Below are 26,007 nucleotides of genomic sequence, written 5' to 3' on the forward strand. Positions count from 1 at the left end.
GGCCTCCCTCAAACTCGATCCAAGACGGACGGACGGCCAGCACCTGCCAGATCACCAAATGGTCCAAGTCCGCGGACAAAAACATTTTGTCCGACAATAGACCATGAAATTTCTCTTTTTCCGTATCATTCGTGGATGCCCATGTCATTTAATGACACATAGCATTTGTCTTTGCTGCTCAAAATGTTATTAAGCACCATGTTACACATCAAAGTATCAGAAAAACTTGATCATTCTTTTAGTTTTTAAAAGCCACAATGGTCCTAGAGCTGCTGGAAAGAGTTAAGCGAGCCCTTCTCTAAAGAGAAGTAGTAAATCTGCTGGCTGTAAAGTGTTATTTCAAATCAAGTGGTGCGCATAGGATGACTCCTTACAAACCAACGTCCTATTGAATTTGTGACAGGGCTCGATTAAATTGACATTCTAGTCATGTCATTGGAAAACAACAGCAGAAATGTCTTTGGTTTACGCTACTCACAGTGCCAAAACTTGGTTCCCTCATTCCCTGACCGGGAATCGAACCCGGGCCGCGGCGGTGAGAGCGCCTAATCCTAGCCACTAGACCATCAGGGACCCGAAAGCAGTGCACACGGTACAGGTTGCAAGACTGTGGTAAACTCATTCCTGACTGGCAAATTAATTGGCATAGTGCATTGTACTGAAGTTGTGAACATTTTAGCCTTAGATGAAAGCAATTGTGCGCATCTGGAGAATGAATCCAAGCAAGCACAAGTTTCACGCTTTAGACTTCTCTCTTATTTCAGGGAGAAATAGAAAGATTCCTGAGTAAGAGTGAGTGTGTCATAGCCCTGCAAGAAAAACACTTGATAGATGACTAAATAAGGGTCTGTCAGGGCATTGGTGGTATAGTGGAGAGAATAGCTGCTTGCCAAGCAGTTGACCCGGGTTCGGTTCCCGGCCAATGCATACTCTGCACCTTGTATAATCAGCTTTCAAATGTACCTTGCTATCTCTACCTCTGTTCAGACAATGGGTGGCTTGTAGGGAAAACACAGTCTCGAGCTAATGCACTCTAGCAACTCTTCAACCAAGGAAGCATTTCTTGCTATGACTCTTCAGTTAAAGTGATGGTCTGTTTTCTCATGTGCATTCTAAGTTCCTCCTCTACAAAGCAAGTGGGGAAGATTAGATTCCACAGTGCCGTACGACACAAAAAACGGGCCTCCCTCAAACTCGATCCAAGACGGATGGACGGCCAGCACGTGCCAGATCACCAAATGCTCCAAGTCTGCGGATAAAAACATTTTGTCCGACAATAGACCATGAAATTTCTCTTTTTCCGTATCATTCGTGGATGCTCATGTCATTTAATGACAAATGGCATTTGTCTTTGCTGCTCAAAATGTTATTAAGCACCGTGTTACACATCAAAGTATCAGAAAAACTTGATCATTCTTTTAGTTTTTAAAAGCCACAATGGTCCTAGAGCTGCTGGAAAGAGTTAAGTGAGCCCTTCTCTAAAGAGAAGTAGTAAATCTGCTGGCTGTAAAGTGTTATTTCAAATCACGTGGTGCGCATAGGATGACTCGTTACAAACCAACGTCCTATTGAATTTGTGACAGGGCTCGATTAAATTGACATTCTTGTCATGTCATTGGAAAACAACAGCAGAAATGTCTTTGGTTTACGCTACTAACATTGCCAAAACCTAGTTCCCTCATTCCCTGACCGGGAATCGAACCCGGGCCGCGGCAGTGAGAGCTCCGAATCCTAGCCACTAGACCATCAGGGACCCGAAAGCAGTGCACACGGTAAAGGTTGCAAGACTGTGGTAAACTCTTCCTAACTGGCAAATTAATTGGCATAGTGCATTGTACTGAAGTTGTGAACATTTTAGCCTTAGATGAAAGCAATTGTGCGCATCAGGAGAATGAATCCAAGCAAGCACAAGTTTCACGCTTTAGACTTCTCTCTTATTTCAGGGAGAAATAGAAAGATTCCTGAGTAAGAGTGAGTGTGTCATAGCCCTGCAAGAAAAACAGTTGATAGATGACTAAATAAGGGTCTGTCAGGGCATTGGTGGTATAGTGGAGAGAATAGCTGCTTCCCAAGCAGTTGACCGGGGTTCAATTCCCGGCCAATGCATTCTCTGCTCCTTGAATAATCAGCTTTCAAATGCACCTTGCTATCTCTACCTCTGCTCAAAATATGGGTGGCTTGTAGGGGAAACACAGTCTCCAGCTTAATGCACTCTAGCAACTCTTCAACCAAGGAAGCATTTCTTGCTATGACTCTTCAGTTAAAGTGATGGTCTGTTTTCTCATGTGCATTCTAAGTTCCTCCTCTACAAAGCAAGTGGGGAAGATTAGATTCCACAGTGCCGTACGACACAAAAAACGGGCCTCCCTCAAACTCGATCCAAGACGGATGGACGGCCAGCACCTGCCAGATCACCAAATGGTCCAAGTCCGCGGACAAAAACATTTTGTCCGACAATAGACCATGAAATTTCTCTTTTTCCGTATCATTCGTGGATGCCCATGTCATTTAATGACAAATAGCATTTGTCTTTGCTGCTCAAAATGTTATTAAGCACCGTGTTACACATCAAAGTATCAGAAAAACTTGATCATTCTTTTAGTTTTTAAAAGCCACAATGGTCCTAGAGCTGCTGGAAAGAGTTAAGCGAGCCCTTCTCTAAAGAGAAGTAGTAAATCTGCTGGCTGTAAAGTGTTATTTCAAATCAAGTGGTGCGCATAGGATGACTCGTTACAAACCAACGTCCTATTGAATTTGTGACAGGGCTCGATTAAATTGACATTCTTGTCATGTCATTGGAAAAAAACAGCAGAAATGTCTTTGGTTTACGCTACTAACAGTGCCAAAACCTGGTTCCCTCATTCCCTGACCGGGAATCGAACCCGGGCCGCAGCAGTGAGAGCGCCGAATCCTAGCCACTAGACCATCAGGGACCCGAAAGCAGTGCGCACGGTACAGGTTGCAAGACTGTGGTAAACTCAATCCTAACTGGCAAATTAATTGGCACAGTGCATTGGACTGAAGTTGTGAACATTTTAGCCTTAGATGAAAGCAATTGTGCGCATCTGGAGAATGAATCCAAGCAAGCACAAGTTTCACGCTTTAGACTTCTCTCTTATTTCAGGGAGAAATAGAAAGATTCCTGAGTAAGAGTGAGTGTGTCATAGCCCTGCAAGAAAAACAGTTGATAGATGACTAAATAAGGGTCTGTCAGGGCATTGGTGGTATAGTGGAGAGAATAGCTGCTTCCCAAGCAGTTGACCGGGGTTCAATTCCCGGCCAATGCATTCTCTGCTCCTTGAATAATCAGCTTTCAAATGCACCTTGCTATCTCTACCTCTGCTCAAAATATGGGTGGCTTGTAGGGGAAACACAGTCTCCAGCTTAATGCACTCTAGCAACTCTTCAACCAAGGAAGCATTTCTTGCTATGACTCTTCAGTTAAAGTGATGGTCTGTTTTCTCATGTGCATTCTAAGTTCCTCCTCTACAAAGCAAGTGGGGAAGATTAGATTCCACAGTGCCGTACGACACAAAAAACGGGCCTCCCTCAAACTCGATCCAAGACGGATGGACGGCCAGCACGTGCCAGATCACCAAATGCTCCAAGTCTGCGGATAAAAACATTTTGTCCGACAATAGACCATGAAATTTCTCTTTTTCCGTATCATTCGTGGATGCTCATGTCATTTAATGACAAATGGCATTTGTCTTTGCTGCTCAAAATGTTATTAAGCACCGTGTTACACATCAAAGTATCAGAAAAACTTGATCATTCTTTTAGTTTTTAAAAGCCACAATGGTCCTAGAGCTGCTGGAAAGAGTTAAGTGAGCCCTTCTCTAAAGAGAAGTAGTAAATCTGCTGGCTGTAAAGTGTTATTTCAAATCACGTGGTGCGCATAGGATGACTCGTTACAAACCAACGTCCTATTGAATTTGTGACAGGGCTCGATTAAATTGACATTCTTGTCATGTCATTGGAAAACAACAGCAGAAATGTCTTTGGTTTACGCTACTAACATTGCCAAAACCTAGTTCCCTCATTCCCTGACCGGGAATCGAACCCGGGCCGCGGCAGTGAGAGCTCCGAATCCTAGCCACTAGACCATCAGGGACCCGAAAGCAGTGCACACGGTAAAGGTTGCAAGACTGTGGTAAACTCTTCCTAACTGGCAAATTAATTGGCATAGTGCATTGTACTGAAGTTGTGAACATTTTAGCCTTAGATGAAAGCAATTGTGCGCATCAGGAGAATGAATCCAAGCAAGCACAAGTTTCACGCTTTAGACTTCTCTCTTATTTCAGGGAGAAATAGAAAGATTCCTGAGTAAGAGTGAGTGTGTCATAGCCCTGCAAGAAAAACAGTTGATAGATGACTAAATAAGGGTCTGTCAGGGCATTGGTGGTATAGTGGAGAGAATAGCTGCTTCCCAAGCAGTTGACCGGGGTTCAATTCCCGGCCAATGCATTCTCTGCTCCTTGAATAATCAGCTTTCAAATGCACCTTGCTATCTCTACCTCTGCTCAAAATATGGGTGGCTTGTAGGGGAAACACAGTCTCCAGCTTAATGCACTCTAGCAACTCTTCAACCAAGGAAGCATTTCTTGCTATGACTCTTCAGTTAAAGTGATGGTCTGTTTTCTCATGTGCATTCTAAGTTCCTCCTCTACAAAGCAAGTGGGGAAGATTAGATTCCACAGTGCCGTACGACACAAAAAACGGGCCTCCCTCAAACTCGATCCAAGACGGATGGACGGCCAGCACCTGCCAGATCACCAAATGGTCCAAGTCCGCGGACAAAAACATTTTGTCCGACAATAGACCATGAAATTTCTCTTTTTCCGTATCATTCGTGGATGCCCATGTCATTTAATGACAAATAGCATTTGTCTTTGCTGCTCAAAATGTTATTAAGCACCGTGTTACACATCAAAGTATCAGAAAAACTTGATCATTCTTTTAGTTTTTAAAAGCCACAATGGTCCTAGAGCTGCTGGAAAGAGTTAAGCGAGCCCTTCTCTAAAGAGAAGTAGTAAATCTGCTGGCTGTAAAGTGTTATTTCAAATCAAGTGGTGCGCATAGGATGACTCGTTACAAACCAACGTCCTATTGAATTTGTGACAGGGCTCGATTAAATTGACATTCTTGTCATGTCATTGGAAAAAAACAGCAGAAATGTCTTTGGTTTACGCTACTAACAGTGCCAAAACCTGGTTCCCTCATTCCCTGACCGGGAATCGAACCCGGGCCGCAGCAGTGAGAGCGCCGAATCCTAGCCACTAGACCATCAGGGACCCGAAAGCAGTGCGCACGGTACAGGTTGCAAGACTGTGGTAAACTCAATCCTAACTGGCAAATTAATTGGCACAGTGCATTGGACTGAAGTTGTGAACATTTTAGCCTTAGATGAAAGCAATTGTGCGCATCTGGAGAATGAATCCAAGCAAGCACAAGTTTCACGCTTTAGACTTCTCTCTTATTTCAGGGAGAAATAGAAAGATTCCTGAGTAAGAGTGAGTGTGTCATAGCCCTGCAAGAAAAACAGTTGATAGATGACTAAATAAGGGTCTGTCAGGGCATTGGTGGTATAGTGGAGAGAATAGCTGCTTGCCAAGCAGTTGACCCGGGTTCGATTCCCGGCCAATGCACACTCTGCACCTTTTATAATCAGCTTTCAAATGTACCTTGCTACCTCTACCTCTGTTCAGACAATGGGTGGCTTGTAGGGAAAACACAGTCTCAAGCTAATGCACTCTAGCAACTCTTCAACCAAGGAAGCATTTTTTGCTATGACTCTTCAGTTAAAGTGATGGTCTGTTTTCTCATGTGCATTCTAAGTTCCTCCTCTACAAAGCAAGTGGGGAAGATTAGATTCCACAGTGCCGTACGACACAAAAAACGGGCCTCCCTCAAACTCGATCCAAGACGGACGGACGGATGGACGGCCAGCACCTGCTAGATCACCAAATGGTTCAAGTCCGCGGACAAAAACATTTTGTCCGACAATAGACCATGAAATTTCTCTTTTTCCGTATCATTCGTGGATGCCCATGTCATTTAATGACAAATAGCATTTGTCTTTGCTGCTCAAAATGTTATTAAGCACCGTGTTACACATCAAAGTATCAGAAAAACTTGATCATTCTTTTAGTTTTTAAAAGCCACAATGGTCCTAGAGCTGCTGGAAAGAGTTAAGCGAGCCCTTCTCTAAAGAGAAGTAGTAAATCTGCTGGCTGTAAAGTGTTATTTCAAATCAAGTGGTGCGCATAGGATGACTCCTTACAAACCAACGTCCTATTGAATTTGTGACAGGGCTCGATTAAATTGACATTCTTGTCATGTCATTGGAAAAAAACAGCAGAAATGTCTTTGGTTTACGCTACTAACAGTGCCAAAACCTGGTTCCCTCATTCCCTGACCGGGAATCGAACCCGGGCCGCGGCGGTGAGAGCGCCGAATCCTAGCCACTAGACCATCAGGGACCCGAAAGCAGTGCGCACGGTACAGGTTGCAAGACTGTGGTAAACTCATTCCTGACTGGCAAATTAATTGGCATAGTGCATTGTACTGAAGTTGTGAACATTTTAGCCTTAGATGAAAGCAATTGTGCGCATCTGGAGAATGAATCCAAGCAAGCACAAGTTTCACGCTTTAGACTTCTCTCTTATTTCAGGGAGAAATAGAAAGATTCCTGAGTAAGAGTGAGTGTGTCATAGCCCTGCAAGAAAAACACTTGATAGATGACTAAATAAGGGTCTGTCAGGGCATTGGTGGTATAGTGGAGAGAATAGCTGCTTGCCAAGCAGTTGACCCGGGTTCGATTCCCGGCCAATGCATACTCTGCACCTTGTATAATCAGCTTTCAAATGTACCTTGCTATCTCTACCTCTGTTCAGACAATGGGTGGCTTGTAGGGAAAACACAGTCTCGAGCTAATGCACTCTAGCAACTCTTCAACCAAGGAAGCATTTTTTGCTATGACTCTTCAGTTAAAGTGATGGTCTGTTTTCTCATGTGCATTCTAAGTTCCTCCTCTACAAAGCAAGTGGGGAAGATTAGATTCCACAGTGCCGTACGACACAAAAAACGGGCCTCCCTCAAACTCGATCCAAGACGGATGGACGGCCAGCACGTGCCAGATCACCAAATGCTCCAAGTCTGCGGATAAAAACATTTTGTCCGACAATAGACCATGAAATTTCTCTTTTTCCGTATCATTCGTGGATGCTCATGTCATTTAATGACAAATGGCATTTGTCTTTGCTGCTCAAAATGTTATTAAGCACCGTGTTACACATCAAAGTATCAGAAAAACTTGATCATTCTTTTAGTTTTTAAAAGCCACAATGGTCCTAGAGCTGCTGGAAAGAGTTAAGTGAGCCCTTCTCTAAAGAGAAGTAGTAAATCTGCTGGCTGTAAAGTGTTATTTCAAATCACGTGGTGCGCATAGGATGACTCGTTACAAACCAACGTCCTATTGAATTTGTGACAGGGCTCGATTAAATTGACATTCTTGTCATGTCATTGGAAAACAACAGCAGAAATGTCTTTGGTTTACGCTACTAACAGTGCCAAAACCTAGTTCCCTCATTCCCTGACCGGGAATCGAACCCGGGCCGCGGCAGTGAGAGCTCCGAATCCTAGCCACTAGACCATCAGGGACCCGAAAGCAGTGCACACGGTAAAGGTTGCAAGACTGTGGTAAACTCTTCCTAACTGGCAAATTAATTGGCATAGTGCATTGTACTGAAGTTGTGAACATTTTAGCCTTAGATGAAAGCAATTGTGCGCATCAGGAGAATGAATCCAAGCAAGCACAAGTTTCACGCTTTAGACTTCTCTCTTATTTCAGGGAGAAATAGAAAGATTCCTGAGTAAGAGTGAGTGTGTCATAGCCCTGCAAGAAAAACAGTTGATAGATGACTAAATAAGGGTCTGTCAGGGCATTGGTGGTATAGTGGAGAGAATAGCTGCTTCCCAAGCAGTTGACCGGGGTTCAATTCCCGGCCAATGCATTCTCTGCTCCTTGAATAATCAGCTTTCAAATGCACCTTGCTATCTCTACCTCTGCTCAAAATATGGGTGGCTTGTAGGGGAAACACAGTCTCCAGCTTAATGCACTCTAGCAACTCTTCAACCAAGGAAGCATTTCTTGCTATGACTCTTCAGTTAAAGTGATGGTCTGTTTTCTCATGTGCATTCTAAGTTCCTCCTCTACAAAGCAAGTGGGGAAGATTAGATTCCACAGTGCCGTACGACACAAAAAACGGGCCTCCCTCAAACTCGATCCAAGATGGATGGACGGCCAGCACCTGCCAGATCACCAAATGGTCCAAGTCCGCGGACAAAAACATTTTGTCCGACAATAGACCATGAAATTTCTCTTTTTCCGTATCATTCGTGGATGCCCATGTCATTTAATGACAAATAGCATTTGTCTTTGCTGCTCAAAATGTTATTAAGCACCGTGTTACACATCAAAGTATCAGAAAAACTTGATCATTCTTTTAGTTTTTAAAAGCCACAATGGTCCTAGAGCTGCTGGAAAGAGTTAAGCGAGCCCTTCTCTAAAGAGAAGTAGTAAATCTGCTGGCTGTAAAGTGTTATTTCAAATCAAGTGGTGCGCATAGGATGACTCGTTACAAACCAACGTCCTATTGAATTTGTGACAGGGCTCGATTAAATTGACATTCTTGTCATGTCATTGGAAAAAAACAGCAGAAATGTCTTTGGTTTACGCTACTAACAGTGCCAAAACCTGGTTCCCTCATTCCCTGACCGGGAATCGAACCCGGGCCGCGGCAGTGAGAGCGCCGAATCCTAGCCACTAGACCATCAGGGACCCGAAAGCAGTGCGCACGGTACAGGTTGCAAGACTGTGGTAAACTCAATCCTAACTGGCAAATTAATTGGCACAGTGTATTGGACTGAAGTTGTGAACATTTTAGCCTTAGATGAAAGCAATTGTGCGCATCTGGAGAATGAATCCAAGCAAGCACAAGTTTCACGCTTTAGACTTCTCTCTTATTTCAGGGAGAAATAGAAAGATTCCTGAGTAAGAGTGAGTGTGTCATAGCCCTGCAAGAAAAACAGTTGATAGATGACTAAATAAGGGTCTGTCAGGGCATTGGTGGTATAGTGGAGAGAATAGCTGCTTGCCAAGCAGTTGACCCGGGTTCGATTCCCGGCCAATGCACACTCTGCACCTTGTATAATCAGCTTTCAAATGTACCTTGCTACCTCTACCTCTGTTCAGACAATGGGTGGCTTGTAGGGAAAACACAGTCTCAAGCTAATGCACTCTAGCAACTCTTCAACCAAGGAAGCATTTTTTGCTATGACTCTTCAGTTAAAGTGATGGTCTGTTTTCTCATGTGCATTCTAAGTTCCTCCTCTACAAAGCAAGTGGGGAAGATTAGATTCCACAGTGCCGTACGACACAAAAAACGGGCCTCCCTCAAACTCGATCCAAGACGGACGGACGGATGGACGGCCAGCACCTGCTAGATCACCAAATGGTTCAAGTCCGCGGACAAAAACATTTTGTCCGACAAAAGACCATGAAATTTCTCTTTTTCCGTATCATTCGTGGATGCCCATGTCATTTAATGACAAATAGCATTTGTCTTTGCTGCTCAAAATGTTATTAAGCACCGTGTTACACATCAAAGTATCAGAAAAACTTGATCATTCTTTTAGTTTTTAAAAGCCACAATGGTCCTAGAGCTGCTGGAAAGAGTTAAGCGAGCCCTTCTCTAAAGAGAAGTAGTAAATCTGCTGGCTGTAAAGTGTTATTTCAAATCAAGTGGTGCGCATAGGATGACTCCTTACAAACCAACGTCCTATTGAATTTGTGACAGGGCTCGATTAAATTGACATTCTTGTCATGTCATTGGAAAAAAACAGCAGAAATGTCTTTGGTTTACGCTACTAACAGTGCCAAAACCTGGTTCCCTCATTCCCTGACCGGGAATCGAACCCGGGCCGCGGCGGTGAGAGCGCCGAATCCTAGCCACTAAAACATCAGGGACCCGAAAGCAGTGCACACGGTACAGGTTGCAAAACTGTGGTAAACTCAATCCTAACTGGCAAATTAATTGGCATAGTGCATTGTACTGAAGTTGTGAACATTTTAGCCTTAGATGAAAGCAATTGTGCGCATCTGGAGAATGAATCCAAGCAAGCACAAGTTTCACGCTTTAGACTTCTCTCTTATTTCAGGGAGAAATAGAAAGATTCCTGAGTAAGAGTGAGTGTGTCATAGCCCTGCAAGAAAAACAGTTGATAGATGACTAAATAAGGGTCTGTCAGGGCATTGGTGGTATAGTGGAGAGAATAGCTGCTTGCCAAGCAGTTGACCCGGGTTCGATTCCCGGCCAATGCATTCTCTGCACCTTGTATAATCAGCTTTCAAATGTACCTTGCTATCTCTACCTCTGTTCAGACAATGGGTGGCTTGTAGGGGAAACACAGTCTCCAGCTTAATGCACTCTAGCAACTCTTCAACCAAGGAAACATGTTTTGCTATGACTCTTCAGTTAAAGTGATGGTCTGTTATCTCATGTGCATTCTAAGTTCCTCCTCTACAAAGCAAGTGGGGAAGATTAGATTCCACAGTGCCGTACGACACAAAAAACGGGCCTCCCTCAAACTCAATCCAAGACGGACGGATGGACGGCCAGCACCTGCCAAATGGCCAAATGCTCCAATTCCGCGGACAAAAACATTTTGTCCGACAATAGACCATGAAATTTCTCTTTTTCCGTATCATTCGTGGATGCCCATGTCATTTAATGACAAATTGCATTTCTCTTTGCTGCTCAAGATGTTATTAAGCACCGTGTTACACATCAAAGTATCAGAAAAACTTGATCATTCTTTTAGTTTTTAAAAGCCACAACGGTCCTAGAGCTGCTGGATAGAGTTAAGAGAGCCCTTCTCTAAAGAGAAGTAGTAAATCTGCTGGCTGTAAAGTGTTATTTCAAATCAAGTGGTGCGCATAGGATGACTTCTTACAAACCAACGTCCTATTGAATTTTTGACAGGGCTCGATTAAATTCGGTCGGGCACAGCCCGAAGAAACGACACGGGTCCCCCTTCCGACAGGCACTGCACCTGATCCCCATGGCCCCTCCCACGGGGCCATGGGGATCGGGTGCAGTGTGAGCTGGGTGGCAGCCGAAGGCAGAGAACTTGGCGGTCTGATCCTCGGCTACTGAAGCTGGCTCTTGGGACGTGGAACGTCACCTCTCTGCTGGAGAAGGAGCCTGAGCTGGTGCGCGAGGCTGAGCGGTTCCGGCTAGATATAGTCGGACTCACCTCGACGCATGGCTTGGGCTCCGGAACCAGCCTCCTCGAGAGGGGTTGGACTCTCTTCCACTCTGGAGTTGCCCGCAGTGAGAGGCGTAGAGCAGGTGTGGGCATACTTATTGCCCCCCGGCTGTGCGCCTGTACATTGGGGTTCACCCCGGTAGACGAGAGGGTAGCCTCCCTCTGCCTTAGGGTGGGGGGACGGGTCCTGACTGTTGTTTGTGCTTATGCACCGAACGGCAGTTCAGAGTACCCACCCTTTTTGGAGTCCCTGGAGGAGGCACTAGAGAGTGCTCCTCCGGGAGACTCCCTCGTCCTGCTGAGGGACTTCAATGCTCACGTGGGCAATGACAGTGAGACCTGGAGGGGCGTGATTGGGAGGAACGGCCCCCCCGATCTGAATCAGAGTGGTGTTTTGTTGTTGGACTTCTGTGCTCGTCACGGACTGTCCATAACGAACACCATGTTCAGGCATAAGGGTGTCCATATGTGCACTTGGCACCAGGACACCCTAGGCCGCAGCTCGATGATCGACTTTGTGGTCGTATCGTCGGACTTGCGGCCGTATGTCCTGGACACTCGGGTGAAGAGAGGGGCGGAGCTGTCAACTGATCACCACCTGGTGGTGAGTTGGCTCCGCTGGTGGGGGAGGAAGCCGGTCAGACCTGGCAGGCCCAAACGTGTTGTGAGGGTCTGTTGGGAACGGCTGGCGGAATCCCCTGTAAGGAGGAGTTTCAACTCCCACCTCCGGCAGAGCTTCAACCATGTCCCGGGGGAGGTGGGGGACATTGAGCCCGAATGGGCCATGTTCCGTGCCTCCATTGTTGAGGCGGCCGACCGGAGCTGTGGCCGTAAGGTGGTCGGTGCCTGTCGTGGCGGCAATCCCCGAACCCGCTGGTGGACACCAGTGGTGAGGGAAGCCGTCAAGCTGAAGAAGGAGTCCTATCGGGCCTTTTTGGCCAGTGGGACTCTGGAAGCAGCTGATGGGTACCGACAGGCCAAGCGGAACGCAACCTCAGCGGTTGCTGAGGCAAAAACTCGTGCTTGGGAGGAGTTCGGGGAGGCCATGGAGAACGACTTCCGGACGGCCTCGAGGAGATTCTGGTCCACCATCCGGCGGCTCAGGGGGGGGAAGTGGTGCACCGTCAACACCGTGTATTTTGAGGGCGGGGCTCTGCTGACTTCAACTAGGGACGTCTTGAGTTTGTGGGGGGAATACTTCGAGGGCCTCCTCAATCCTACCGACACGCCTTCTGATGAGGAAGCAGATTTGGGGGGCACGGACATGGGACCTCCCATTTCTGGGGCTGAGCTTGCCGAGGTGGTCAAAAAACTCCTCGGTGGCAAGGCCCCGGAGGTGGATGAGGTCCGTCCTGAGTTCCTCAAGGCTCTGGATGTTGTGGGGCTGTCTTGGTTGACACGCCTCTGCAGCATCGCGTGGACATCGGGGGCAGTGCCTCTGGACTGGCAGATCGGGGTGGTGGTCCCCCTCTTTAAAAAGGGGGACCGGAGGGTGTGTTCCAACTATAGGGGGATCACACTCCTCAGCCTCCCTGGTAAGGTCTTTTCGGGGGTACTGGAGAGGAGGATCCGACGGATAGTCGAATCTCGGATTCAGGAGGTGCAGTGTGGTTTTCGTCCTGGCCGTGGAACAGTGGACCAGCTCTATACCCTCTGCAGGATCCTGGAGGGAGCATGGGAGTTCGCCCAACCGGTCTACATGTGTTTTGTGGACTTGGAGAAGGCGTTCGACCGTGTCCCTCAGGGATTCTTGTGGGGGGGTGCTCCGGGAGTATGGAGTGCTGGACTCCTTGATATGGGCTGTTCGGTCTCTGTATGACCGGTGTCAGAGTTTGGTCCGCATTGCCGGCAGTAAGTCGGACATGTTTCCTGTGAGGGTTGGACTCCGTCAGGGCTACCCTTTGTCACTGATTCTGTTCATAATTTTTATGGACAGAATTTCTAGGCGCAACCAAGGCGTTGAGGGGGTCCGGTTTGGCGACCTCAGAATCGGGTCTCTGCTTTTTGCGGACGATGTGGTTCTGTTGGCGTCGTCAGGCCGTGACCTTCAGCTCTCACTGGAGCGGTTCGCAGCCGAGTGTGAAGCGGATGGGATGAGAATCAGCACCTCCAAATCCGAGACCATGGTCTTCGGCCGGAAAAGGGTGGAATGCTGTCTCCGGGTCGGGAATGAGATCCTTCCCCAAGTGGAGGAGTTCAAGTATCTCGGGGTCTTGTTCACGAGTGGGGGACGAATGGAGCAGGAGATTGACAGACGGATCGGTGCGGCGTCTGCAGTGATGCGGGCTCTGCACCGGCCTGTCGTGGTGAAGAAGGAGCTGAGCCAGAAGGCGAAGCTCTCGATTTACCGGTCAATCTATGTTCCTACCCTCACCTATGGTCACGAGCTTTGGGTAGTGACCGAAAGAACGAGATCGCGAATACAAGCGGCCGAAATGAGTTTCCTCCGCAGGGTGTCTGGGCTCTCTCTAAGAGATAGGGTGAGAAGCTCGGTCATCCGGGAGGGGCTCAGAGTAGAACCGCTGCTCCTCCACATCGAGAGGAGATGAGGTGGCTCGGGCATCTGGTGAGAATGCCTCCTGGACGCCTCCCCGGTGAGGTGTTCCGGGCCCGTCCCACTGGGAGGAGGCCCCGGGGAAGACCCAGGACACGTTGGAGAGACTATGTTTCTCGGCTGGCCTGGGAACGCCTCGGGGTCCCCCCAGAAGAGCTGGAGGAAGTGGCTGGGGACAGGGACGTCTGGGTCTCTTTGCTCAAGCTGCTGCCCCCGCGACCTGATCCCCGGACCAGCGGGAGATAATGGATGGATGGATGGATGGGCTCGATTAAATTGACATTCTAGTTAGATCTCATTGGATAACAACAGCAGAACTGTCTTAGGTTTACACTACACACGGTGCCAAAACCTGATTCCCTCATTCCCTGACCGGGAATCAAACCCAGACCACTGCGGTGAGAGCGCCAAATCCTAGCCACTAGACCATCAGGGACCCAAAAGCAGTGCACACGGTACAGGTTGCAAGACTGTGGTAAACTCTTCCTAACTGGCAAATTAATTGGCATAGTGCATTGTACTGAAGTTGTAAACATTTTAGCCTTAGATGAAAGCAATTGTGCACATCTGGAGAATGAATCCAAGCAAGCACAAGTTTCATGCTTTAGACTTCTCTCTTATTTCAGGGAGAAATAGAAAGATTCCTGAGTAAGAGTGAGTGTGTCATAGCCCTGCAAGAAAAACAGTTGATAGATGACTAAATAAGGGTCTGTCAGGGCATTGGTGGTATAGTGGAGAGAATAGCTGCTTGCCAAGCAGTTGACCAGGGTTCGATTCCCGGCCAATGCATTCTCTGCTCCTTGTATAATCAGCTTTCAAATGTACCTTGCTATCTCTACCTCTGCTCAGACAATGGGTGTCTTGTAGGGGAAACACAGTCTCCAGCTTAATGCACTCTAGCAACTCTTCAACCAAGGAAGCATGTTTTGCTATGACTCTTCAGTTAAAGCACTGCTGCTCAATTTCAGCCATTTTCACAGTCATGATGGATGACAGAGTTCCATTCAGAGCCAACTTATTCCTGGTCTTGGTTTTATTGAGCCCCACCATGGAAAAAACCCTCTCTGCATCAGCATTTCAGGGCGGCAGAACTAATACCATTTGGCAATTGTAGATATCCTTGGGAATCTGCTCACACCTTTGAAAAAAATTAACCACGGAAGCCTAATTACACTCCTACATATTTTTCATTTTTCATTAAGTTGCTTATGTCAAAGGGTGTGTGCTGAATATTTAGGCCTACTACTCCAACGAACACTTTAATCGGCAGGTCTTTTACAAAGAGTAGGAAAACTATGGTAACTAATAAAAGATTAAAATAAATGAAGAAATGACCTGCTGATGATTCTGACGGTTCTCTTCCACCTCCAGCTCGTTTACAACTTCTGGACGCATTCAGAGCATAATAGTTGCATTCATGGAACGCGTGCTTGCAGCTGAAAGCTATTTCAGACCTCACCCGGCAACAAGAAATTCTGTTTTCTGATTGGCTGAGAAATTCCATTTTGTGATTTGCCGATGGGTTGCCAAATCAAGACAGCTGTACCAGAGCTATAGTTCTGAGCTGTACAAGCGCACAGTAACCTGCCAGTGATTCGTTTATAGTATAGGCCATTAGAATTTCTGTGCGACGAAGTTGATCATTTCTCAGCGTGAGAAATGGCATGTGTGGCGTGTGAGCGTGTGAACTTGTTGAAATGCGTGTGTCTCACGCTCATTGCGTGAGACTTGAGAGCCCTGATAAAGTATTTTTATGAGCCCTGGATAGAAGCATTTTTGAACAGGGAAACGTAACATCCTGTATTAATGTTAAGACCTTTATTTTATAAGCCAGACAGGAAGTGGTTCTGTGGTTGACCTGGAAGTGAAGGTGAGGATTAAAGGTTAAAGGTTAAAGGAGCCAGCCAATGTTGAACGCCACGTGTGGTTCTTTTGTTTTCTTCAGTAAATAAAGTCAAGACGACCCTCTGTTACATTTTTAACTTTTTTATTAATTTATCTATAAATTACACGGCTTACATCATCTTATATACATTTTAAAGGCGCATTTTTACTTTTTATAATATTAAGGGGCTTTGGTAAAGGAAAGAAAATCTTTATGAAATACAAAAAATCTGGGTTTTACATTCATATATTTACATTTCTGTATGAAATATTTTCTGAATAATACTATGTTATTGACCAGAAAGTCCCATTCACTATTAACCATCATAACACCATAAATAATGTCTTTTAGGGAGAAGGGTTGGAGACGGATCCCCGTGTGCAGCCAGTCATGTACATCAATCCAGAATGTTGAAAACATACAATGAAAAAACAAGTGATCAGAAGTTTCATCCTCTCCAAAAAACACACATCCATCCGATTTACAACCAAATCTCCGTCTCAGTAGCTCTCCGGATGGATATACACCATTTAGGATTTTAAAGTGAATTTCTTTTGCTTTGGGATTAATGGGGAATTTTAAATATTTAGAACGCAACGAATATATGTCTTCTTTGGAGAAACTTTGTTTAATGGAGTTACGAAATGACAATAAAGGGTGCGTGACGTCATCAAATATCTTTCTAATTGTTTTTATTAGGAATCTTAATAGTCTTAAAATGACAATTTCCAACAAGAAGAAGTGGAACAGTAGGAGTGATGTCAGTGGAATTGGAAACAATCCTTTGAATTAAATGTAAAGTAGGTTTAGGGATGGCTTTTATTATGGATACAAAGAAGTTTCGATTGATGATCAGATTATCAGGCATGAAAATGGGTTAGATAGATGATAGATAGATAGATAAATGCTTTATTAATCCCAATTTGGGAAATTGTTTTGTTGCAGCAGCATACAGTAAAGATATAGAATAGAATAAAATAAATATAAAATAAAATACAATAAATAAATAAAAATAGTGAATAAACATTCGCTATGTACAAATCTACAGTATTTTTTGCTTTTTGTTATTGTTTTTTTAGGAGAGACTTCAAGCCTATTGAGCTTGAAGTTCTCTTCCAGCCAGAGGGGAGGTGTTATAGATGGTGATGGCTGCTGGTAGGAAGGATTTCCTGAAATGGTCCTTGTGACAGCGGAGCTGGACGAGTCTGTTGGAAAAGGAGCTCCGCTGTCCAACCAGCAGCTGGTGGAGAGGATGGGTGGGGTTATCCATGATGGATAACAGTTTGTTCAGTGTCCTCCTCTCCACCACCGATTCAAATGAGTCCAGTTTGCAGCCGATGACAGAACCAGCCTTCTTAATAAGTTTATTAAGCCTGCTGGCATCACCGGTTCTGATGCTGTTCCCCCAGCAGACCACAGCGAAGAAGAGTGCACTGGCAACAACAGACTGATAGAACATCTCCAACATCTTGCTGCACACGTTGAAGGATCTCAGCTTCCTCAGAAAATAGAGTCGGCTCATCCCCTTCTTGTAAACAGCATCGGTGTTGGTCCTCCAGTTCAGTCCGTTGTCCAGGTGCACTCCCAGGTACTTGTAGTCCTCCACCACTGCAACATCCTCTCCCAAAACGCACAGAGGCTTTGGAGCCGTCCTCCTCCTTCTGAAGTCAATGACCATCTCTCTGGTCTTTGCCACATTCAGAAGCAGGTGATTTCTGCCAGACCAATCCACAAAATCCTCTACCAGCGCTCTGTACTCCCCCTCCTGTCCATCCCTTATACACCCAACAACCGCAGAGTCATCTGAATACTTCTGCAAGTGGCATGACTCTGAGTTGTATTTAAAGTCTGTGGTGTACAAGGTAAACAGGAAAGGAGACAGCACAGTCCCCTGAGGAGCTCCTGTACCGCCAACCACCACATCAGACAGAACACCGCCCAGCCGGACATACTGTGGTCTGTCTGTCAGGTAGTTGGCAATCCAGGAGATGATGGATGTGTCGACCCCCATGACCTGCAGTTTGTCACTCAGTAGACCCGGCTGGATCGTGTTGAATGCACTCGAAAAATCAAAGAATGTGATTCTCAGAGTGCAACCCGATCCATCCAGGTACGAGTGAGCACGCTGCAGCAGGTAAACAACAGCATCATCCACCCCCAGGTGAGGCTGGTAGGCAAACTGTAGAGGGTCAAGGGAAGAAGCCACCTGCGGTCTGAGATGCGTCAAGACCAGTCTCTCCAGCACCTTCATCACATGAGATGTGATTAGGGGTTAAAAAGGTGAGAAGAGTGCGCGCTCGGCCCAGGGGGCGGGGTATGACGAGCTTTGTTCACTAACACTGTTTCACTGAACACGTTTCACTATGTTGAAGGACACCTCTTGCCCCCTTCACGCAAACCTTTCCTTCAAGTTTGACCCAAGCCCATCTCCAGCTGCACTTGATCCCTGAGTCTATCTGCTTCACAGCTGCAGCATCCTCCTCTGTTAATACACTCATCCTGCAAGAATATTTTGTGTTAGTTCAAATGGAACATCAGTATTAACTGTAAACAGGGCTCGAAATTAACTTTTTTCACCACCACCCAAAATGACAAGAAGATATTAATGTTACTAGCCAAACACAAAATGGCTAGTACGTTTTCTTTTCTACCAGCCACACTAAGCTTAAATTTACCACCATTGGGCCAGTGTTGAAAGAAGAGCTGGTTTCTGTAACATGGTTACCCAGATGTCAGAACAGTAATTGGTCGTAAGTAAATGTCACTCTTAATTTAGATTAGTGGTGTCATAACACTAGCACTTTTGAGAGCAAATAGAATGGCCAATCACTGTTTCTCACATTTGGGTAGAACTAACCACTGGACTACCAGATATCATTTCACCCTGGTGTTTAATTTAGAGCGAGACGGGCGGTGTTCGCTATTTTTAGGCGGCTTGAAACCATTACATTTCAATGAATCAATAAATAACATTACTGGCGACCAGTGTTTCTGTTACGTAGCGTTAAAAACAAGCTTGACACTAACTGTATTAACAATATCGAGCGAACAGGAGCTAATCATTTCTACCGGAGCTTTAGCTAGCTCTCACGGTGTTCAAGACAAGTTGTAGCGTACAGTGACTAGTTCTTAACCCATGTCAAGAAAGCTCCTCAGTTGAAAAAAAAAAAAAAAAAAACAATCTCGGCTTTCTAACGATCAAAAAACGCCCAAATCAAGTCTGCTGTTTTTTAAAACCATCCAGTGTGAACAAGGAATTTCTCCATTCAACACCACTGAGCTTAGTTTCCATATCACTCGTCTCGCAAAAGCAGGCTAGCAGGTAACAACTAGCAGCCGTCATGAGCTAGATATCGTGTTATGCCCTAAACTTGATTTTCAGCAAGCATGTTAGAATAACATTTATGTACACGTTTCCCACAGTAAGCGAGTTACCTCAACGCGTAACAGCAACACAACCGTGCGACTTTTCCATTTAGCAGCTTTCACCCTAAAACGCGTTGTTCAGATCCAGAGCCGTCAGTGTTGCGGATTATTCCATCAGTCAGTTTAGATCCAGTGGGAAATGAGGTTGCCATGTCATTAAATAAAAATGTGACTTTGCTGTCTGAATCAGTGGAATATTCGTAAACGAGGACTGGCAACCAGGAGGGGGTTGTACCAGCTGATCAGGACACCAATAGAAAAGAAGCGCTAGTTATTAATAGCTATTAATCTCGTTTGGCTGTAACCATTTGTATGCGTCAGTGGATGTACCCCCCCCCCCCCCCCCCCCAAAAAAAAAAAAAACTCTTCGGATCTACACGATTCACACAAGTTACCTATTTTGGGACCAAAACGGCGAATTTCGCCGAAAGGTGAGGGATTTTCATGCATGGATTATATTTGAGGCAAAAATGTTCATATGTCTACGTGACTTCCGCATTCCTTTCTTTCTTTGGAAGTCTGTGGGGGTGTCGCTGTCCAAGATGGCGGCCCCACGGCTCGTCAGCGCCAATAGACAGTAGCGGTACTATATAAGTAAGCCTATTATGAATATTAAAATACGCTGAATCAAGTGTCCCGTATCATGCCTACATATGACGTTTGCAGGAAAAAAAATCCGGTGAAAATCAGTTTAATATTCAGCGAGTTATGATTGATTAAATGCGCTGACACTTCACTGCGCCAGCCAGCCAGATTACACTGAGTGGAGCTGATGACCGGTCCAAGATGGCGGCCCCACGGCTCGTCTGCGCCAATAGACAGTAGCGGTCGATGCGGCGTCTATTCTTTACATGTCTATGTGTCTGTGCCATCTCCACTGCTCTTCATTCTGTACACCAATGAGTGCAGATCAACACACTCCAACTGTCACTTTGTTCAGTTTGCTGACGATACAGTTCGCCTGTCCCTCCTGTCCGGCCCCTCCCTCCATCTTGGACCCGCTCTTCAGCAGTTCATAGAGTGGTGTGACTCTTCCTGCCTGGAGCTGAATGTCAGCAAAACTAAGGAGATGGTGGTGACCTTCTCTAGCAGCCAAAGGGAACTGGCGGCGGCTGTCCCCACTATGATCCACGGTTCTCCGGTCGAGACAGTTGAGGAATATAAACATCTGGGAACCATCCTGGGTTGCCAACTGAGGTTCTCTTCCAACACAGAAGGGATCCTGAGGAAGTGTCACCAGAGGATGTACCTACTAAGGAAACTGAACTCTTTTTCTGTCAGTCAGAACATCTTGTTGACACTCTATTACACATTCATTGAGAGTGTTTTGGCTTTCTCCATATGCGGCTGGTATTACTCCATTACTGTACAGGATAGGAACCGCCTGCATAACATTGTCAAGGTGTGTTCTAAGATTATTGGACTTTCTGTTGGCCATCTGAACACTGTGTACGAGCAGCAGGCTAGGCCTGGCTCGTCGAATTCTCAAGGACCCGACTCATGCTGTGTTTCCGGCATTTGAGCAGCTGCCATCTGGTTGCAGGTTCCGCTGTCCGGCCTGTAAGACCCAAAGGAGGAGAGCAACCTTTGTTCCCAGTGTTATTCTCCTCTTGAACTCTAAGAAGTCTAAGACAGTTACTACAACTTAGGTCTTCTTGTACAATACTCTAGTGCAATATCTCATGTCCTGATGTGCAATATTACAATATCACCTTGACACTTTAACTACGATGTCACTTTAATCACATTGTCATTTTAATTTTATCGACGCCTTATTTTATTTATTTGCAAAATATATATATATATTTTTTGTCACCCCCTTTTGTGTTTTTATTTTCTTTGTGATTCCATTTTCTTGTTCTTCTTTTAATGTACCGCTCTTCGTCCTTCTAATTGCCCTTCGGGGATAAATAAAGTTTTTTCTGATTCTGATAAAAGCCATCCCTAAACCTACTTTACATTTGATTCAAGGGATTGTTTCCAACCCCACTCACATCACTCCTAATGTTCCACTTCTTCTTGTTGGAAATTGTCATTTTAAGACTATTAACACATTGACTACCAGCGGTTTTTACAGAATTATGTCGTAGAATCCCAGCGTTGTAAACCATTTTTTTGACGTTTTTTGTACAGTCACAGCATATTATGTGATAGGGCCACTGAAACATGTTATGGCTCGTTTGAAAGCTGAGACTTTAAACTCTTTGTGGGTCAAAACTGCGTGTCTCTAGGTGCCGCCATTAGCGAGCTATCCTTAGCTAAACCAAGGGGGGTATCCACCAAAATCAACAACTAGCTGAGATCGGGGCTTTTGTTGTGAAACGTGCGCTCTGTCAGCCTGTCGCACTTTAGATACATATCCGAGTCAGAGGATTTGCGTGTCTTTGTGTCAAAGGAGTTTACATGTTCATAAGACCGCCTCGTGTCTTTTTCTCCTTCTTGTTGTTTGTTTATACAGTGGAAACCGCTTATAGTGGTCACGGATATAGTAATCAACCGCTTATATGGATCAAAAGGCTTGGGACGGAATCATTTCTATACAAATGCTGTTTAAATAATTCGTTTATAGTGATCAAGAAATCCGCTTATAATGTTCATTTTTGGCCATTTTATGAATGTAAACATGTGCAAAAATAATTTTAAAACTACGTGTAGCTATTTTATTTTTTACTCCCTTGATTCCTTTCTGGACGTCTGCTTCTGCCTCGCTAGCTAACGTAACGAGTTGACACCGGGCAGCAAGCGCGCGAATCATGGCTGGAAAAAGGAAGTCATGGAGGAGCATGTGTCCGAGGATGGGTGCTGGAGAGCGGATTGAATGCGCGTGTGACCGCTGGAAGCTCCAGGCTGGTTCTTGTAAGATGGGAGGCCGGTGCTCATTCGATTTCTCCTACTTGTCGAGAATTGCTACTTTGTGGTTTTGCGCATGCGCCAAGCCGATTTTCTAAGTTTCGTTTTCACACCAAGTAGCACAAATCGACAGAACACCGGCACGGAGGAGCATAGATCCGAGCAGGGGTGCTGAAAGGCGGATTGAATTCAAACTTTATTTTCTGACTTGTAAGAAAAAAAATGCACCGGCGGCACAGCAGAGAATAAGTAATGTACTGTATTTGAGTTAGCCTACAGTATGTCTGCGCACTGCGCAGTAGCCTACTGTAATTAAACTTGCATGATAATAAAATTCAGTAAATGCTGAAGCTATCCGTTTTATTTAGTTTTTCTCATTGAAAAACGATACAAATGGCATTTAGATGATATTCTCCATAAAAAATAAGTGAAATACCTGTACTGTAATACAACTTCGGTTTTAGTAATCAACCGCTTATAGTGTTCAAATTGGCTCAGGACCAACGTGATCACTATAAGTGGTTTCCACTGTATTACTTTCCCGTCACCCTCTGGAAACCGACACGTGCGATTGGACAAAATGTGGAAATGCACAACAATCAATGCAGCGTTATCAAAATTGTTCTTGAGTTGACGCAAAGCCATTGACGTAATGATCAAAATGTCCAGATGATGACACCAGTTTTTGACTGCCATCTATGTCAGTTCTGTTCATCACATAATTACAAAAATCACACAGAATGTGCATTAGAATGTATAGATTCAGAATCCATAAAAAAAACGGAAAAACGTATTTTTACCATGTGGGAGCCAACGCATGGGCAGTAAAAACGTAGTTTTACGTGACTTGGGAGTCAATGGGTTAAGATTGATAAATCTGATGTAGCAATCAGATTTAACATATTTAAAACTCAACATATTTAAAAATTATTTAACAGAACTATATATGATGCCGTTACACAACTCAAACTATAATTTATTTTCCATCCTAATGCCTACACTGAACTGTCAACTTCGATATAGATTTCTGAGTTTACAGGGTGCACTTGAATGCACCATAAAACCGCGCACACGCTTTACCGTACGATGCGATGTAAACGGGAACTCGATTTTAAAATGTAGCTAGCGCGCCGTGCCTCTCCGAAGCGCAGATGGCGTGACCGCAGTGAAACATCCTGGGTTGAGACAAACTTAAGAGTAGGCCCTATTCGTATTTCAAAATCCGCATTTTAGTACAAGACACGATTTCGGTTATTGCACAGCCCTTGACACACCAACAAATCTCAGACAAACCTCGACCAAGCAAGAGCGCATCAGGAGACGTAGCCTGGCTACAAACAGCCCTTGCCCTGACAAAGTTTTCAAACATTGCCAGGCTATGAAACGACGGGCAAGCGTGAACGAGCAGCAACCCCTCTGTGAAATAAGTTTTCATTCATTGTCTCTCGCCTGATATGCATCATAAACACTGACGAATCTTCACCTGCAACACCAGCGACGTCTTTCATTACACTGTAACAGACTGCAGACCGCAAGCGCAGTGTGTGGGAGCGGATTCAACATAGTTGCTATTCAGCAATGGGGGCTGATCGCAAGCGCATTTATACAAGGAGAGTGAAAGCAGAGCGGATCAAATAGTCTTTGGTTAGGAGAATGCCATGATATAAAATTATAGTTTTTAGGTTCTGCACCGAAAGCGCCGTTTGCACTTTCTCTACTTTTTGAAAGTGGTGGGGACAAATCTGCTCATCAGACAAAGTGCCGGGGACGCGTCCCCACCGCATTAACACGTTTTATTTTTTTTTAAAGAAATTTTTTGAGGGCTTTTGTGCCTTTAATGGATAGGAAAGTTCAGACAGACAGGAAGCAGGGGCCGAGAGAGGGGGAACGCACATGACACTGACGTGATGAAGGAAGGTGAAATGCTGTTTCAAAAAGCCTTTCCTTTCAAGATACTTTTAATAATTTGAGGAACTAATGTTAGCTAAACCTTGGTCCAGCGCAGTGTTGGCCAGGGCTAGCGAGCTAAGCTAACGTTAGCTAGCTAGACAACTTCGCTAGGTAGCTAGAGGCCAAAGTCAACCACATAAAACAAACAAAAAAAATCGCTAAAATCATTAAAAAAGAGAACGTTTTATCGACCGAAACTTAACTTACCGTAGAAAGAAGAGACTTGGAAGACAAGAAGTGTGACTGCAGTCTGAGTGCTGACTGAGTGTAAATCCAGAGTGATTCTCAGAACGACGGAGTTCTTTCACTATCAGGAAAGAACTGCAGGGGAAGTTCATTTTGATCAATTCTGAGTAAAATGAATAGTAACCCCTGTTAATTTACACCAACACTAAAAAAAAATAACACTGACACATTTGCTGCGCAGTGGAGCACTCCGGATGGGTGTCACTGTGGGCCCCTCCTCTCTCGCTTGGGAGTGTGAAGGGTGTGACAGAGATTTGGTCTGAAGGTCTCCATGGTAACCTCGGTTCTAATACGTCACAAAGAGCTCACAACATATGTGATGATAAGGCCTCAACGACACACGTCAATGCACCTCAATGTAAAACATGTGCATGACACGTGATTTATACGTCATAACACATCATTATACGTCAGAGGCGAAAGTTTATAAATAGGACCCAGAGATATCAACAGCTTTGTGTTGGGAGGTTGTGGCTCCCCTCCCTCAGGGAGCAGGTTGAGAGGCTGATGGCAGATGGGCGTTGAGTCTCGGCTGCCAGGACAGCAGTCAGGCTCTTTCCATGCGTACAGTATGAGGCTGTGGCTGGAAGCGTCTGCTCCGCACTCGCAAGTCAGGCTTGTGTTGTGGACAGGAGCCCCCGGAATTGGTTGCGTCTTGGTCTCGGTCCTCTCATGTCCTTCTGGTCCCTGAGTACGTCTTTTGTGTTAATTCCAAACACAATCATCTGAGGCTACAGCAGTGCCCGCTGTCACTGCCGTGCATTATTAGCCTCCATCACAACAGCTGGTCTCACTTTTCCATGGCAAGGAAACGAAACCAAATCATCACGGGTCCAACACATCACTTGTCCACTTCACTAGTGGGACCTGCTAGTAGGTTTTAAATGGGGAAAACCTGAGATCGGGTTTAAGCATTAAGTTAACCTGCTGAGTCTTGGAAATAACTCTAAAATAATTTTAACTCCTCGGCAGGAATATCTCTGCAGCTCTCTCATCCAGAGGATCTACAATCATGCATGTGTTTGTAACATAGCAGAGGGTGTATTCTTACTAAAGTCAAGCATATTGCCTTTTGTGCACTCTGAGATGTTTAAAGCTCAGATTAATGTCAGAGCTGAGATTTAGAAACACGTGGAACATTCTGTATTTCCTCTTTTTTCTGTTGAGGAGCTGCTAAATATCAATAGTTCAGTATTTGTAGCACATGCTCGTGCACGTAAACACGTTATGTTTAGGTTTTATTTTGTACTGTAGCTATACATACTGTGAGCTACACCACAGCTGACTGCTTATACCTCATTATATAGTCATATACTGTATACATAGACAGCTTTGGTATTGCCCTTGAGTACAATCCAGGGTTTTATACCTGAAGCTATGCCATAAATCCACTATCAGTGGACTACACATACGAATTCACAGACCGACTTGGAATTATTAGGAAGTTTATTTCTAAGAGTTCTGTGTTGAAGCAGTGCTGCACACTTAGAAGACGGTACATTGGGTTTAATTCATTTTCATTTTCAATTCATTTTTATTTATATAGCGCCAAATACAACAAATGTCATCTCAAGGCACTTAGATAATAAAGTCCAATTCAAGCCAATTGGAATTCAATTAATTGTAATCATAATTATTCATAAAATAATCCAATTTGTTCATACAGAGCCAATTCAAAAACAATTTCCTAGCTAAGGAAACCAACAGATTGAACTGAAAACTTTTTGTTTTTCGGTCCAATCTCCCGTCCTGAGCGTGCCTGAGG

The 26,007-nt window shown here is 45.0% G+C and overlaps 9 non-coding genes across 9 annotated transcripts; 4 read left to right on the plus strand and 5 right to left on the minus strand.

Moving 5' to 3' along the window:
• Positions 1-501: 501 nt before the first annotated feature.
• Positions 502-573, minus strand: trnae-cuc (transfer RNA glutamic acid (anticodon CUC)). Its single transcript has one exon. It is a non-coding gene; the product is annotated as a tRNA-Glu (tRNA).
• Positions 574-2,861: 2,288 nt separating this feature from the next.
• trnae-cuc (transfer RNA glutamic acid (anticodon CUC)) lies at positions 2,862-2,933 on the minus strand. Its single transcript has one exon. It is a non-coding gene; the product is annotated as a tRNA-Glu (tRNA).
• A 2,289-nt stretch (positions 2,934-5,222) lies between these two features.
• trnae-cuc (transfer RNA glutamic acid (anticodon CUC)) lies at positions 5,223-5,294 on the minus strand. Its single transcript has one exon. It is a non-coding gene; the product is annotated as a tRNA-Glu (tRNA).
• A 282-nt stretch (positions 5,295-5,576) lies between these two features.
• trnag-gcc (transfer RNA glycine (anticodon GCC)) lies at positions 5,577-5,648 on the plus strand. The gene has a single exon. It is a non-coding gene; the product is annotated as a tRNA-Gly (tRNA).
• A 762-nt stretch (positions 5,649-6,410) lies between these two features.
• trnae-cuc (transfer RNA glutamic acid (anticodon CUC)) lies at positions 6,411-6,482 on the minus strand. The gene has a single exon. It is a non-coding gene; the product is annotated as a tRNA-Glu (tRNA).
• A 282-nt stretch (positions 6,483-6,764) lies between these two features.
• trnag-gcc (transfer RNA glycine (anticodon GCC)) lies at positions 6,765-6,836 on the plus strand. Its single transcript has one exon. It is a non-coding gene; the product is annotated as a tRNA-Gly (tRNA).
• Positions 6,837-8,770: 1,934 nt separating this feature from the next.
• On the minus strand, positions 8,771-8,842 carry trnae-cuc (transfer RNA glutamic acid (anticodon CUC)). The gene has a single exon. It is a non-coding gene; the product is annotated as a tRNA-Glu (tRNA).
• Positions 8,843-9,124: 282 nt separating this feature from the next.
• Positions 9,125-9,196, plus strand: trnag-gcc (transfer RNA glycine (anticodon GCC)). Its single transcript has one exon. It is a non-coding gene; the product is annotated as a tRNA-Gly (tRNA).
• A 1,116-nt stretch (positions 9,197-10,312) lies between these two features.
• On the plus strand, positions 10,313-10,384 carry trnag-gcc (transfer RNA glycine (anticodon GCC)). Its single transcript has one exon. It is a non-coding gene; the product is annotated as a tRNA-Gly (tRNA).
• The last annotated feature ends 15,623 nt before the right edge of the window (positions 10,385-26,007 follow it).

The sequence above is a fragment of the Odontesthes bonariensis genome, chromosome 8 (assembly GCF_027942865.1).
Source record: "Odontesthes bonariensis isolate fOdoBon6 chromosome 8, fOdoBon6.hap1, whole genome shotgun sequence".
NCBI lineage: Eukaryota > Metazoa > Chordata > Actinopteri > Atheriniformes > Atherinopsidae > Odontesthes > Odontesthes bonariensis.